Source organism: Apis florea, unplaced genomic scaffold, assembly GCF_048593485.1.
Source record: "Apis florea isolate Af1SG1 unplaced genomic scaffold, ASM4859348v1 contig_2201_pilon, whole genome shotgun sequence".
NCBI classification, from domain to species: domain Eukaryota; kingdom Metazoa; phylum Arthropoda; class Insecta; order Hymenoptera; family Apidae; genus Apis; species Apis florea.
Window position 1 is genome coordinate 192,612 of NW_028256542.1, and position 13,872 is coordinate 206,483.

General features: G+C 24.2%; 1 long non-coding RNA gene across 1 annotated transcript; it reads left to right on the forward strand.

Annotated features, from left to right (window-relative positions):
• Window positions 1-6,233: 6,233 nt before the first annotated feature.
• On the forward strand, window positions 6,234-11,928 carry LOC116414150 (uncharacterized). The gene is made up of 3 exons (XR_015295115.1): window positions 6,234-6,422; window positions 6,512-6,592; window positions 6,962-11,928. It is a non-coding gene; the product is annotated as an uncharacterized LOC116414150 (long non-coding RNA).
• The last annotated feature ends 1,944 nt before the right edge of the window (window positions 11,929-13,872 follow it).

Below are 13,872 nucleotides of genomic sequence, written 5' to 3' on the forward strand. Positions count from 1 at the left end.
TTTTAGATTATTAGATCTGTCTAATAATCATATCAACTTATATATATATATTCTATTTAACAATTTATAATAAATAAATTCTATTTAGCAATTAGTGAAATTGAATCATTCAATTTCACTAAAATAATTTCATAAAATAATTACATCTGTATATAAATCTCTAATATAAAAAAAATCAATATAAAATATTTAATCAAAATCCATATTCGATTTTCATTATTTTTTTAATTCCACAATTAATACAGATGTAAATTTTTATTAAATATTAAATATAAAATATTAATTTTCTTTTAAATTATGGAAAAGATTTCCTAGATATTTTACTATAAACTCTATTAAACTTTTGAATTATTTTCTAGAAGCGATGCATTTCCAAATACATTTTGATAAATAAGAAACTAACATTTTTAACAAACAAAACAATATTGAGTTACAGATATTACAATATTAAATTTGACAAATTTATCGGTGATGCTGTTTGTTAATAAGTTAGTTGTTCATTTTTATTTTTTAGCAAATAAATGAACATTTAGCAAGAACACGTGATGCGGTCATGGTATAATAAAATCTATAAAAACTATCAACGGAACAACGATAGTACTACCTCTTTGAAATAGTTATGTTCTACGATATGTCTACTGTTGATTTATAATTCCACTGACGATCATATATATCGTCGATTCTTTCTCTTGAATTTGTATAGATCTAACTTTGACTAAATTATCACTAAAATACGGTGATATTAGAATCTTATTTTTTATGATTTTTTTTTTTTTTATTATTTGCATGAGATTCATCGATTCATCAAGCATCACACTTAGCATTCACTGCCAATCTATTATCGATAGTAAAAATAATGATCATAATAAAAAATATATATGGAAATTTTTAGAATCAATAATTCTATTTTTAATAATTATGTCACTGAGAATAATAATGATTTATATTGTTATATGATACATTTTAGTTTAAAATTTATCAATTTTTTTTTTTCATGTTATTATCGATTATTTTGGCAGATTACACGCTGAAATTAAATGAAAATAAAGCGTAATTTTCAATTTAACCGATTTTCGGTTAATTAATGACTATTAATTAAGCCTTCACATTCGAATCATTTTTTATTTACTTAATCTATTTAATATGCATATTTATGTTTATTTTTGATAGTAATATCTAATATCTTAAAGAATTCTCAGTATCTATCATTTTTCTTTAGATAAATCTTAGTTTATACTACAAAATCTAAATGAGAAAATCTAAATGATCATTTCACTAGGTGTTCGAGTGTAAAAACCTCGATATTTTTTTTTGATCCTATTATTGATAATCATTTCAATTCTTAATTATCATTTCAATGAACTTAGGTCGTTATTCAGATCAACAATATCATGATAAAAATAATCTTTTTCATAAACAATAGAAAACCTTGGCCAAACTCGCAGGATGAAAACATGCCTTAAAATATTATTATTATTATTATTATTATTATTATTATTATTATTATTATTATTATTATTAATATCATTATTAATTATTATTAGCAATTCGAACGTACATCTTTATTTATTTATTTTTTATATTATCATTATCGATATTACTATTAATATTATTATTATCATTATTTTTATTATTATAATTATTATTTATTTATTATTTATTTAAAATGACATAAAAAAAGTCAGTCCTCAAAGCGAAAATTCCCTTACATCTGTCGTGTTTGGCTTGTTAGTTCGCAAACTTACATTTACGTGCTGATACTGAATGTAATATACGATGAAACAAATCTTTTATTTATTTCATAGTGATTTTTCATTTTATCCCTATTTTTATCGCGAGAATGTTCGAGATGCGGACCTTAAAGCGAACTCAAACGCAAAACAGCGAAGAATATATTTATACTTTCTAAGTATAAAAAATTCCCATAATTAATATAAACTATTATGTTATATTATATTATATTATATTGCAGGAAATTCTATTTGGTTTTTTTGATGTTGTTTCATTTATATTCATATATTGTGTTTTCACTGATATTTTCACTGATTGCATTCGGCTTTATCAAGATGAAAAAAAATATCTGACAATTTTTAATCTAAAAAAAATTTTTTTAAAAATATTTTTACTAATATATATGTATGTATTATAAGAAGTACAAATTAATTCGTAGCTTTCATGATTAATTAATTAAAATTAAAATGATGAAAAAAAAAATGATGAAAAATTAAAATGATGAATTTAATTAAAATTAAATCATTAAATTTAAAAAATTTCTATCATTTCTATCATAACAAAACAAAATCTAAGTCAATAGTATTAATAATCTTAAATAATAATATTAAATATGATGTCGTTCGATAAACAATATGTATAAATGATATTACACAATAAAGTATAAATGATATTACATTACATTGAAATTTTCCTAATCTAAATATATAAAAAATGACGGAAACGATTTTCCAAATTAAATTGTATTTTGTTTTTCTGTAAATAAGTATCAAATTTATGAAAAAAAAAAAAAAAAGATCACGAATTAATTTGTATATCTGATAAATCTTTTGTTGAAAACTAATGTGTAGATTTATATTTTATTATATTTTATATTTACCAAATCGAATCGTCAGAAATAAATATATCAAATCATATGACAAGTAATATAATTTCAATTAATGATTGCTATCATGATCGATGAATTTTATAAATATTTATCTTAAAAACAATTTATACTTTTTTTTTTATTACATTACATATTAATAAAATACATTTTATTACAAATCATTCTGTAAATAAGTTGCAAAAAAAGTAAATTTTTTATTTTATATCCTAAAATTGTAAAACCGATTTTGATTTCCTTAAATTTTGATCATATGGTTTATATTCAATTCGACTTGGCGAACATAGTATAATTTAAAATAAGATCTTCAGGTGTTGGAAAAATATCTTTAGAAAAAATAAAAGTTTAAAAAAAAAAGCCGAATGCATTTACAATTGACATTGACATACAAAACATTTACTACCAACATCTATTAATTATTTTTCTACATAATTCACATTTTTATCGATGTTTTTTTTTTCTCATAATTGATTTTTTTCTGGTTTGCACGAGTGTCAATGCATCTTTAATATAAACATACCGCGACGCATATTTACAAATTGTTATACTGATACGCTACTATATATTCTTTAATATAATATTTATGTATATATATATATATATATATATATATCTATATGTATATATATATACTATATGTATATATATATATATATATATATATACATATATATACTACTTGCTTGGTATAGCGATCAACGATAATTGTTTTTTTCTCTCCGTTTTATATGTATAATTTGTATATATATATATTTTTTTCTTGTTCTACATATATATATATATATGTATATATATATATGGAATCTATTTCTCAATCTTTCTTTTTCTTTTACTGATTCAATCATATTTTTACGCATGTCACGCATACACATACACACACATACACACACATTCTTATGGATTATTCAATAGTTTCGATCAATTCTTGGAATCTAAATTCGAATCAATCGATTTATTTTATTATATGCTTCTAAATTGCGATCTTTTTTATTTTTTCTTTCCTTAATTATGCAAATACTGATATAACAGTCATCCCTTATTTGTTCGTATAACTGTCTTATCTTCTTTCTTTTTCTCATTTCGCATTATCTTTACTAATTTATCTTTCCTTTCTTCTAAATTAATATCTATAACTTCTAGATTTTTGTTATTTATTATATTATTTATGAAGTCATCTTAATCATTTTTCTCTCACTCGTATAATCTCTCATACTTTCATTCGTTTTCTTTCAATCATTGCTTTTTTTATTCTTTTTATTATTTCGCTCTGTCACTCATCTTTCTACTCTTCCACATAACAATACGATGCACTTGATTTTGTAAATATATTTATAGACTTAGAATTTTCAATTCTCTTGGCGATTTTAAATCGCCTGGCTTGTTCGTATCGTCATTTTGTCTTTTGTTTTATTCATTCATACTTTCACATATACACTTATCTCTTATGCTTTTTATTTATTTCTATTATCGTTTCTCAATCATTCTTCATCATAAATCTTAAAAGTATAGTTTGGAGAAATTGATTGCATGTTGGATTACATTTAACAAGAACTTAAAGACTAGGATTTAAAAAGCTTTTTTGAATTCTTGTTAACTGCATCGTTAAACCAATCTTTGATCAAATCAAATGGTAAATTGTAGTTTCATCTAGAATGGACTTAAAGTGGCTTAAATTATCGTTTTTTTTTCTAATGATAGAATATTCTATGAATAACATTAACTAACACGCAACAGATTTCTCCAATTAAAGTGTATGATACAACAAGTGAATTGCAATTATTCTTCCACATATATTTCACAGGCTCTTCCTTAAATAATCGTATTCTTTTATTTTCTCTTTTCATTTGACAATGATTGACAGTGATATTATATATGAAAATTCAATGATCTAAGTACTGATTATATGTACACGTTTACATATAAAGACTTCTATGAAATATTAATTTGTATAAATCATAATAAAAACGTTACAAAATTGTCGATTATCTTGAAATTACGTAAAACCATCGGAAATATAATTTTATCTCAGTGTTCCACCCCTTCACACGTGATTCAGTTATAATCTGAATATACTTTAATAATAATTAATACTCAACTTTTATTTAGTATTCCTATTTTTTTTTTTCGTTTTATCAGTATTTTTTTATTTGTGAAATTCTTCGATAATTATCTTTCTAAATATTCATATCAGTCATGATTATTGTCAAACAATTTGAATAAAAGTATTTCGATAAATGATTGTTAGAAAAAAAAACAAACCCTCATGTGAAAGGGTTAACAAATGTTTCATATTCGTACCATAAAAGTTTCTTTATATAAAAGTATTCAGGTTCACGAAAAATATGAAAAAAGAAAAAGAAAAAAAAGAATCTGATTTATATAAAGAAAGAATCTATTTATATTTTATAATAATAAATATCGATTAATAGCACAATGATCGAAATAGATCAGTTGGCTATGAAAATAATTTATTAATCGATAAATGAGAATGCGTATGTCATATGTATTGATTTATGAAAATACGAGATCATAAGATGGATATGTTGGGAAACTGAATTGAATGATTCAATGAGCTGCATCAGATCTTTTCCCTTCATTATCTCTTCATTATTGAGATTATTGATATAGTAATATTTTGCTTTAATACGAATTAAATATTATTAATTTTATTATAATAAAATAAAAAGAAATACGAAATGAAATTGAAAGTTTTCATGAAACAATCTTAACAAATATGTTATTAATAATATATTATTAATAATAATGTTAAATTTTAAATATATTAAATATAGTGAGAGCACGAATCGTGATAATTAAGGAAATGGAAAAAAATTTCAGGATACATTAAACAGTGCTTTCTAGTTACATTTTTGAGAACTAGGTCGAAGTTGCATCTAAACCTAAAAAGCGTGTTACTCGTTTGTTTCGAAACGCGGTTCGTTTTCCTATCAAATACTAGAGGCCCTTTTTTTCTTCTTCTTTTGTTTCAAATTTCTATTCGTATAATTTTTTTTCTCCTTTTTTTTTTTTTTAATCATTTCTTTATCATGTACTTCACTGAATCTTAAGAATGTCCATAGGCCCATCTTTCTACTATAGAAACAAAGGATCTCTTTTCCTCTATATGATATGTAGGACGATGAAAGCTTTAGGATAAAATCTATGATCTAATTATGCCCCTGCTCGATGAAGGATGGAAACGATCAAGCGTAGAACAGCGTTGATTAACTTTGCATTTAGGTTTAACGGGCCCTGTTTTTATGTTTTCATTTTCTTTCAAACAACTAAATAAAACATTACAAATAAAATTTCATTATTATTCTCTATATTAATTTAAAAGATATGGATGTGTAAATCTTAATATTGGAAGATTTAAAATTTTTTTCAAATTTTATTCTACTATTATTTCATTTCCATTGTAATAAGAATAAATTATTAAGAAAGAAAAAAAAGAAAAAAGAAATTGATCTGAGAATCGATTTACCTTAAGATCTGCAAAATTAGAAATTATATGTTTAATATTAAGGGCCCACAATCCACTTGCCACCATACTATTTCCATCTCTATCCATTCTCATTAGATAGAATGAATTCTGAATTAAGATATGTGTTCGCAGCTATTCTCAGAGGTATAAGTGTCTTTCTACATTCACAATTCACAAGAAGCTATACTCTTTTGAAGAACTACATTATGCACGGTCGTATCCAGTTCTGGGACCTTTACCATCTCTCGATGGTCTTCAAAACTGTAGACCATGGATTAAAGAGAATATAATTTGGCCCCAGGATAGCCAGCTTCGATCCTGGTATGCGTGTTTATCATTTATTTGTTATCTGTGTATTTATATTATATATATATATATATTTTTTTCTTTTCTCATTTTTTTCTGAATAGAATTGTGTCGCGCATATTCGTGACCAAAGATCAAATCCAAATACATACATACGTGATGAATGAAACTCTACTTATTTACAGGTTTTTATCAATCTTTTCTCCTAATCTTCTTTCATTATCATCATCATAATTATCATTATCATTATCATTTTCTTTTTTCTTTTTTTTTTCTTTTTCTCTTTTTTTTTCCTCTTTCATAAAAAGAAAACATTTTGTCCCTCAAATTGAAATTTCTGAGATCAAGATATAAAACTCAGAAAAGGACAAAAGTTCTCGTGCTTTGTCTCTTTCTAATCATCTTCATTGTCTTCTTTTTTGTACATATAATTAATTCATTGATCTATGGATTTGAAGTGTATATATATATATAGTATATATATGTATATATATATATATATGTATAAATATATATATATACATGTATGTATATATCTATCCCATTGTTTACAGATCAACTTGACTATTGGCCAACTACTTACTATTTGAGTGGCTGCTTCATTTTGAGCACTGGATACATAAAAGTGTGAAGTTCGTCGTTTCTACGTCTACGTCATGGTGAACGACAGTTTCAAGGAATTCAAATATCTTCTTCGCTTCTCTTCATCCTCTTTACGGCTACTCTCTGAGATTCGCGCGAGACTTCTGCCATTAAGTTGTATCTCTTTAGTTCTTTTTCTCGTTGAAGATCATCGTCGGCTTTCGAAAGAATGAAAGATAAAAAAAGGACAAAATAAATCGTAGCCATGTTGGTTAAAGGAATCGTCTCGAGGTTCACTAAGTTACTTTCTTCTTTGTCTTTCATTAACTTCCATTCTTCTTCTTAGAATCTGGAGCATGTTTCTCTGGCTTTGGACTATTCATAGAAAGATTTCTAGAGATAAAAAGTACATTTAGAATCAAAATTTTGATTTTTTTTTATCTTTCATTGTAATAATGAAGTATCTTTCTTTAAACTGATTTACAAATGTTTAACAATTTTTCTTATTTTTATCATTTAATTTCTATTGATGAAAGAAAAACATTAAAAAAAATTTGATTCGAATTGTCTAGTCTAATCTATGAAAGAAATCTGATGCACCACTGAAAAAAATGTTGAGTCAAAGATTGAAGCGAAAAAATGAAAATTACAAAGGAATTATCGAAAAAAATTAAGTTATGATTGTTTAAAATGCATTGAAAGATAAGGAAAAATATTTCAGAATAAACCTCGTGACGATTCGAGATTTTTTAAAAAAAGTTTAAAAGTATGATATGAGCTAGTTAAGTTTAAAATCATAGTTATACTTCCTGCATTATTATTTTTTTTTTTTGCAGTTTTTTTAAGAAATATAATAATCCTTTTTTTTTGGGATGCAATGAAGAAACAATTATTGCTCTCCATAATAGCTATTTTATGCTTCTAAATTATAGAAAAATCATGGAAAAACTTTCATATTTCTTTTTCTCTTTTTTTTTTCTCACACACATACATATATATTTTTTTTTTTTGCTTTTTTTTTAGAAATGTTTCAGTATGACAAATATGGTCCATCGTATATATGTAGTTCAATATACATTAGCGCTAGGATTTGACGATTACAAAGATCTGTATACTGAGAAATCAGAAATGACACTGGTATCCACGAGTCATTGACGTACTCTTAATCTTAAATTAGTATGAAGAGATTTCGTTGAAACTTTTTTATCTCATTGTACTCAGAACCGTCGATCTATTTGAAAAATTCTGTTTCTTCGATATTCTCTTTACGATTTGAAGATTAAACATCGTATTCAATAAAAATATTAAGTTTTTTGAAGATATCATTCTACTTCATTGATTATTAAATGCCAAAATACAATGAAATATGTAAAATACAAATATATTTCTTTCTTTTCTTTCTTTTTTCAACGGCAAATATTAAACATTCTTTGTTTCTTTTATTTTAAATAAAAAAAACTTTTGTTTTCTTCTTTTTTTTTCATTTTTCTTAACCTAAAAAAATAAATTTATAAATTATAATTATGTTATATTTACTAATAAACTACTAATAATCTTGGAATATATTTCAATTTCATCGAATAATTTTTGGATTTGCAATAATTTGTTCAAGATAAAAAATAAAATATATATACAGATTAAAAATCATTACATTTGATTATATAATTGTCGGATCTTTCTTTTTTTCTAATTCTATTTTCTTTTTTTCCTTTTCATTTTTTCAATAAAAATTCGACGGTTCTGTTTCAGTGAATCGTGTACATATATAGCAAGACAAACGTATTTCTCCTTCCCAGGAGAAAATTATTGAGCTTATCAAAATAATTGGCTTATAAAATATCGCGGGGTTATCGTAAAGAAGAATAAAATTGCTCAAAGATCGTGTCGATATCACGATAGAAAATACAAGCCGCTGAGTCTTTTTTCTTTATGCGTAGAAATTTGTCCGAAGAAACATTAGTTAATCATGATTATTTGTTATTCGATGAAACACGATTAGAATCAGGTATTAGCATGATAAAAAATTAATTTTTTACATCAATATTACGACTCTTGCTTCGCTTTTTTTTTCTCTTCCTTTTTCTCTTTTTCTTTTTTTCACTTTTATTCTCCTGTCTATGCTACTTTATCTTATCATTATTCTTCACTCTTTTATAGCTTCGTCGTATCGCTTATGCATTTCAAGATGAATCCTGATTCGATTTTTTTTTGTTCTCTTCTTTCTCAGAAATTTCGTTGTGAGCTATCGAAAATCATATAATATATATATATATATATAAATTTCTTCATTTTTTCACAATTTTTCATTTCTTCACTTTGAGAAACTATTCGATCTTCTTGAAATGGGAGAGGAGGAAAAAAATTGATCGAAGAAGGTAACATACGATTAGCAAAAAGGAATCGAAAAAATAGAGAAGACTATGAGATCTGTTGTTCATTTGAACTTAGTTCATCCACTTGATACATTTTCAATCAAGGAAAAGAATATCCTTTAGTAACGATACAACATCTTTCGAAGAATCTCCAGGCCAAGATATTTTTTTTATTATTTTATATTACGATACGAATTATTGGATTCTGAAGAAATGAAACATCTTCTGAATTGATTTAAAACTGATTGTCAAATTCTGCTTTCGATTGATCAATCTGTTAAGCATTCGATCATTTTGTGCTATGACCATTTTACAATGTTTCATATATATGTATATATGCTATCGTATCGCTCTGCGAAAAAAAAATAAAACATTATAGAATTGTAATTTAATCGAGTAAAGAATAATATAGAGGATTGAGGAAATAATTTGTTTCCTTTTCATTATCTTTTCTCTCTTTTTGAATCGCTATGTATCGCTGTCATATTTAGTAATTTCTAATATAATTATTAGATATAATAATTAATATAATAATTATTGCCAATTTTCATAGAAATAATTAAATATTACTTTGTAGTAAAAAAACTATATTAATTTAAAAAATTTTTTTTACTTTATAGTTGCAACCTATTTGAATATTACAAAAAAGAAATTCAAAAAAGATTGAAAAGCTGTTTTACTAGTTCTAAAATAAAAATTATTGGATTTAATGTAATATTTTACTCAAAATATTTCTGTTATTGTAATGTAAAAACTTATTTTTACATTACAATAATTCTAATTAATTCTAATTATGTATTTCATTAAGATTACATTTTTCTCTCTCACTTTTAAATAGATTTCTTTCCAGATTGAACGAACCGAAAACGCTTGGAAAGGATGCAAAGACGTCAAATTTTATAACCTGGAATCTTTCGTCAAACACGTATCAATTGTATTCAAGTTTCAATCAATGTATACGTAGCATAATATGTAGGTATAGATATATATATATATATAACAATAGTTAATCATACAAAATTGCGGCAGTGTGCTTTCTCGTAATGATATTACGCATATCCGGGCGTGTTTTCATTATTATTATTATTAAAAATTAGGAATGGAGGAAAGCCGGACACCGTCGAAACATTTTATTTTATTTTAGAACAATTTCTGATTTTTATATTATCTTGATCAATATATGGAGAACACAATTTCTTCAAAGATAAAAACTTCAATTTTTTATAATTATTAATTATATATTTTCTTTCTTGAGAGCTTGCATCTGTATAGCAAAATATGTACTTTGTCATAATATTGTTTTTTTAATATACTATAATATACTATAATATTTTCCATATTTCATCAACAATTTTATTATAATAGTTTCAGATAAATATCACTGTATGTCCATGATAAAAAAGCATTGTAATACTTATATTTTATTTTTTTGTTATTCTTATTATAGCAAAATGAGAATCTGAAAAAAACTTAAGGGTATAAGTCAGTATATTATCATCCATGATGTTTTCTCAAATGGTGTCTTGCTGTCAATTATTTGGAAGGAACTTCTCTAACAACATTTTTTTATGTAAAGAGTGAGGTGGATAATAATTGTATGTATCAATTATTCTATATCACAATAGAATAGAAAGAAACGATAATAAACCATATAAAATAATAAAAATGTTGCAAAAATGGAATTGAAAGCAGCAGAGTTTTATAATGTTTAAATTAAAAAAAAAATTAATATCTAATTAAAAGATGGTATCCGGCGTTCCATTATGCTTGCATATCGAACGACAGTGAAACAGTCAGGGGTTCGATAAAACTAGGGCGGTGGCTACGCGAATTATGATGCACTGAGCTATACAATGATCCTCTTTTCTTGGCTACTTGAAACAAATGTCGCCACTGGTGACATTCCCTACCGAGATGTCACCAATTAGACTAACTGTGTTGCTGTGCGGAAAAAAGAGAGTGCACTCTTTGTATGCGGTATGCATACGTGTAAATACATTATGCACATACATATATGCTTGTATCGTAACAGCATCATTCAATCGCTTCTCTATACTTTTATCGAGTTGAAGAAATATTGATGGGCCTATCTTCTTTGAAAAAGCCAAAATTATCATAAAAATTGTTGACAAAAAATATTAATTGATTGTATAAATCAGCGATTTTCAATCTTTTTGTTTTATCCAACATATTTATTTATAATTGTATCGCGATTCAAATATTTATAATATATAAATTAATAGAATTCATAATATAATACATAAATCAGTATCTCTATAATTAGATTCTATTAATAATTCTATCATAAATCAATAGATCATTTTTTTCACAATTAAAATTCGATCAATATGATCAAGGTAGGAATTTTAATTGTAAAATCCATTATTCTTTTGTAAAATATTATATAAATTTATATATAAATTATTCACATATTATTCTTATATATCATAGATTGAGAAACGTTGATCTATTACTTTTTTCTATGATTGACCAATTTCGATTGTAATCAGTTAGTGAAAAAACTACAAGTTTTTCAAATCATATTCAATAAAAGTTTTCCAAAAACAGCCTTTTCTTTTATCTTTCTTTTTTTCCGTTTTATTTTTCTTTTTTCGTTGCACTTTAAATTGTTGAACAACTATATATTTATATATAGTTAATAAAAAAGAAATATAGATATGCCTCACATATCTTATTATGTCAATTTTTAAAAGTCTGAATATTTTATTGAATAATGCTGATACGATATAAAGTATATTATATGTCATTTATACAAATTGCATTCACTCACGGGGACACGAGTTGAAAAAGCAATTTAATAGTGGTCAACTTTTCAAAGTACCACTTGAGTTTTGAATCTTTATACATGTATCTTACACTTTATAATTTAATAGTCTTTGTACAAGATTGTTTGTAGTCTTTTATGAAGAAATTAATAATAATAATAATAAATTTTAAATATTTTAAATATTTCTTTCTTTAAAATCATTTTAAAAACATCCAGTGATTTTAATGTTATCATTTATATTATCATTATTGAAATATTATAGATAGATCTTAAATATTAATTTTAATATATAATATTATACTAATTTTATATAATTCTAATTGAAAATATTCCTTTATTTTTCAGTCTGGAAAAGTATCTTTTATTAAAATTTATTATTTATAATGAAAATAATTTCCTTGCAGTTCCTTTATAAAAACTTCTATTATTCAATTTTAGCTTTTTTTTTTATAAAACTTTAATTATTTTTTCATACCATTCATCATTTTAACTAACTAAAACATTTGAATAAATGAAATCATTATTCTTTGACTATTATGAATCACTGGATATTATCAAAAGAAAATTTTCATTATTAGTATTCAATTAAATACTTTTTATTAAAATTGAATAATCACCTTTTAATTATCTTATGAATTTCTTCTTATGAAAACTCGCTTAATAAGATCAAAATTCGTATACTTTCTAAAAATATTCTTTTTCTAAATTAAACAAAATTAAACAAAAAAGTTAAATTGAATCGCAATGTCTGATAATTCAGTCAGTATATATTATACAATCTTTTATTTATACGCATTGTTACGAACACACATTAGATTTTTCTGAGGATTTTATAACGTTCGAAAAAATATATTCAAAATCATAAATTTAATAAAAATATCGTGAAATGACATTATTGACAATACGACATTATAACATTAGATATCATCAAGCGACATTAATACCATAAAAATCAAAAATGGCTATAATTATAAAAGAGTAAGATTATGCAATAGAATATATTTTACATAATTTAAGAAAAAATATATTTAAAAACTGATGACTTAAAAATTTATAATAAGATAAAATTGTAAGATAATTGTTAAATGAAAAATTGTGTAGAAATAAAATATTCGATATAAATTTAAATTAAATTTAAATTAAAAAAGATCTTGTAATAATAAGTAGATTTATAAAAAAAATTCTGGAACAATTGAAAAGTTGAAGAAAAGAACATGCAAGAATTTTAAAAATTGGGATAGAAATCGATGGAAGACACGATGTCACGTAATTTTAATATGATGGACGCAGTTGGACTCATAAATTGCAATACTATAGAAATCATAACTAATTTATCATATAATTAAGAATGGCCGCAATAGAATGAGACAGTGACATTACTGAGTACATTATTGATATATAAGTATTTTATATCATAATGCTATAGATTATAATCAAAACAAATAAAATTTAACTAAATAAAAATATATGGTTTCTATGATTTTGTCTGAATTTAGATTAGAACATTGCAAGCTAGAATAATCATTAATCTCAATTCATTCTTGTAATGTACAGCAAAATCCACTGTGTGTATGCAACAACATTATATTAATAATCACACTATATCAACTAACTATAATGATAGTAATAATAGTTATAAATAGACACTCGTGTCCCCATTGACGAGATCGTAGAACAAACGAACCCCGGGGAATATTCTGACCGAAGGGTAGTTTCTCTCGGC